Source organism: Podarcis liolepis (genome assembly GCF_965112155.1).
Source record: "Podarcis liolepis genome assembly, chromosome: 16".
Lineage (NCBI taxonomy): Eukaryota > Metazoa > Chordata > Lepidosauria > Squamata > Lacertidae > Podarcis > Podarcis liolepis.
The window spans coordinates 20353931-20357967 of record NC_139567.1 but is presented as its reverse complement, the minus strand read 5'-3'; positions in this window follow the sequence as shown (position 1 = coordinate 20357967).

The window sequence follows — 4037 nt, the reverse complement described above, 5'->3', positions numbered from 1 at the left end:
TTTAAAAGTAAGTAACATGGGGTACAGCTAAGTAACGGAACTACTCCAAAATATATTATGTTAAGATTCCGAGCATAGCTGTCAACTTTCCCCTTTTCTTGCGAGGAATCCTATTCGGAATAAGGGAATTTCCCTTTCAAAAAGGGATGATTCTGAGCTGTATGTTTTCTAATGTAGAGCAAATATTTCTCTAAACCTATTCTGCAAATATATATATATATATATATGCACAGTGCTATTTTCTGGGTGTACGCATACCCCTAAACATTTTGTGAATCTACGTTTAGCCTGATTGAGAGGCAGTATTTCAATATGAATAGGAAAATGAGAGCACCCCTAAACATTTTTTAAGGGAAAAAAACACTCTATATATGTCTTAACCAATTGTCCTGCATATATATACCCCCCACCCAGCATCTTGTACAGTATATATAGGTTTCCTTGATTCCACAGCACCATCTTGTGGTTGGTGTGAATAGGGCATCCTCCTTTGGCACCAGCCCCATAGCTCTGCTCAGCAAAAAGGTGCTGCACTTGGGGAAAGGAGTGGGTTTGTAACCCCGTGCTGCCCAAGCTCCATGGCATGTTTCCCTGATACAAGCCCTGTGCCATAGAAATGAGCGGCAAAGGACAAAAGCAACTACAATGACATGGAATGTTAATAAATATTCTAACTTCTGAAGGAGAAGGGTCAAGCGCAGAATATCCATAAGAAGCACAACTACTGTGAGGGGAGAGGTCAGCTTGGAGAGGGGGGGGGGACACAGACAGGGCCTGGGAATTGGAGATATGATGTACTGTTGGCAGGATGGAGGGACACAAGAAGGACTTTGGTCCATCATAGCAGCAGTGGGCTGGATAGGTGATAGGACAGCCATTGTATGTGTGTGAATCTCTTTACATCCTGGACTGAAATATAAATGTGAATTCCTGGGGCTGGGGTGGAGAGGGAGTTTTAAAAATGGGGAGGGAAACAGTTCCTCTCCTTAGGACTCCCCCGCTTTTTCCATTGGAAAAATTGGAAGGATTTGGGAACACTGAAAAACTCATTACGGAGTGAGTATAGTGCTTTGGAAAACGAGGCTTTGCATACTCAAAATGTAGTATGGATAACTTTATACAAGACAATCTGCAGCACTGGCAAACAATACTGTATTTTTCCGTTTATAAGACATGGGGTTTTTTTTTAACCAAAAAAATAGGTTTAAAATTGGGGCTCATCTTATACACGGGTAGTGCTGAGGGGTGTTTTCTTAATTTAGAGTCCCCCAAAATAGGGGGCATCTTATACATGGGGGCGTCTTATACCCAGAAAAATACGGCAATTCCTGTGTGTACTGCAGCCATATATAACATGCATATTTTCATTGTTGTTATAAAGTTTGCTTCCATGTCCAAATATGCTGCTACTCCTTAATACAGTGGTACCTCGGGTTAAATACTTAATTCGTTCCGGAGGTCTGTTCTTAACCTGAAACTGTTCTTAACCTGAAGCACCACTTTAGCTAATGGGGCCTCCCGCTGCCGCTGCGCCGCCGCCTCGCAATTTCTGTTCTCATCCTGAAGCAAAGTTCTTAACCCGAGGTAATATTTCTGGGTTAGCGGAGTCTGTAACCTGAAGCGTATGTAACCTGAAGTATATGTAACCCAAGGTACCACTGTACTGTTTCTGTGCAAATAATGCACTTCCCCCCTTGCTTATTATAAAAGTTGCTGTTTTATATTTTCAACTTTTATTTTTCCTGCTTCTCAGGGAACAAAACCTAAAATGCAGCTACTTAAAAGCGGCCCTTTTTTTTGCAGTAGTTTGCATCTCTCTAGAAGTGGGTTTTTTTTTTACAGCTTTGATTATACAAAACTATTGTGCCCTAAGTTGTGAGTGTTATTATATGTTGCTAAAGTAGAAAAACAAGTTGGATAAGCAAGCTAGCACTGCACTGATTTTCTCCAGAATCTCTATTTCCCACCAATTCACACTTAAAAAGATCTCCCCACCATCTCTCTGGGATAGCGCAGTCAGTAGAGCATGGGACTTAAACTCAATGTCTTGGCTTCGAGCCCCATGTCAGGCAAAAGATCCCTGCATTGTAGGGGGCTGGACTGAATGACCCTCATGGGGTCTCTCCACTCTGCACTTCTATGAATCCCAGCTTCCAGGAATGCAGGCACTTCAAATGTCCCAACTTTCCAGGGATGTCCCTGATTTAGAGAAGCCATCCCAGTTTCTGATTTGATCCTGGAATGTCCCACTTTTCCTTTGTTGTTGTTGTTGTTTAGCTGTTTAGTCGTGTCCAACTCTTCGTGACCCCATGGACCAGAGCACGCCAGGCACTCCTGTCTTCCACTGCCTCCCGCAGTTTGGTCAAATGTTAAGGATTGTAGGAAAGGATATATTGAATAAATATTATCCTTCCTTGTCTCGCATTAGTGAGTGATGTAGCAGAGCAAATTCCCCTTAATATAGCTGGAAACTAATTTGCAGATTTGTTTCAATCTCTTGTTGTTGTTGTTGTTTAGTCGTTTAGTCGTGTCCGACCCATCGTGACCCCATGGACCAGAGCACGCCAGGCACTCCTGTCTTCCACTGCCTCCCGCAGTTTGGTGAAACTCATGCTGGTAGCTTCAAGAATGCTGTCCAACCATCTCGTCCTCTGTCATCCTCTTCTCCTTGTGCCCTCCATCTTTCCCACATCAGTGTCTTTTCCAGAGAGTCTTCTCTTCTCATGAGGTGGCCAAAGTACTGGAGCCTCAGCTTCAGGATCTGCCCTTCCAGTGAGCACTCAGGGCTGATTTCCTTAAGAATGGAGAGGTTTGATCTTCTTGCAGTCCATGGGACTCTCAAGAGTCTCATCCAACAACATAATTCAAAAGCATCAATTCTTCGGCGATCAGCCTTCTTTATGGTCCAGCTCTCACTTCCATACATCCACTTTTCCTTTTCCTTAGGATGTCCCTATTTTCACTGGAGAAATGTTAGAGGGTATGGAAATGTTATACCTCTAGTATGAAATTGCCAATTCATCAGTTGAAAAGTCATTAAATGGTGGGAACTCTGCTAAGCCGCTGGGTGTCAGTAGAGAGTCTTACAAGAACAGCAGCAGCCTCTTGACTTCTTATGGAAGGCTTTACAGCTGCTTAATGGAGAAGTACAAGACAGACAAGCTCATTGCCTGGCGATTGACTGACACGCAAAATTGCAGCTGAGGAAGCTTCTTCCATCACTTTCTCTTCATGCATGCCATGAAAATCTCCACCTGCTTAATTTCTGCCTCTTGGGCTGCTGTGAAAGGCACATAAACAAGGCCGATCATAATAAGAGATTGCAATCCTAATATATGGTGCCCTGAAGGCGCACTCAGAGCTTTTTTGAAAACACTGGCTTCATTAGGCTTATGCTGCAACAATTACAAACGTGGGATGTGTGTGTGTAAGATTTTCTGCCCAGTTCTTCCCCCAACCTCCTTTGTTCTCTGTGCTTGTCTTTGCCCATTGTTATCCCTGATGAATGTGAAATAGCTGCTCTGGAGAGGATGAACATGAGAATAAAAATTAGTAGAGGTTTGCCTGACCTTAGCAAATAGACCAGGCATCCCCAGACTCAGCCCTCCAGATGTTTTGGGACTACAACTCCCATCATCCCTGACCACTGGTCCTGTTAGCTAGGGATGATGGGAGTTGCAGTCCCAAAACATCTGGAGGGCTGAGTTTGAGGATGCCTGAAATAGACCTTCCCTGAGCATTCCTGACTGGCCGGAATGTTTCCTGGAGCTCTGATTATACTTTTTTCTCGCCTGGACGGAGGAAAGAGAGGAATGTGTGAGTAAACATTTCTTGCTCTTCACACCGTTGCTAGTGGTCCTGCCCAGCACTGGCAGAGTGGCCCTCAGAATGTTGCCTAGAAGGGAATGTGGCCCTTAGGTATATCATGAGAAATATGCACTGAAATGCTGAATTTTCATAAGGACTTAAAAAAAAAATTTGCAAAGGGGTGCAGAAATTTCAGGGGAAACAAAAGAAGACACCAACCTGCATGCAAT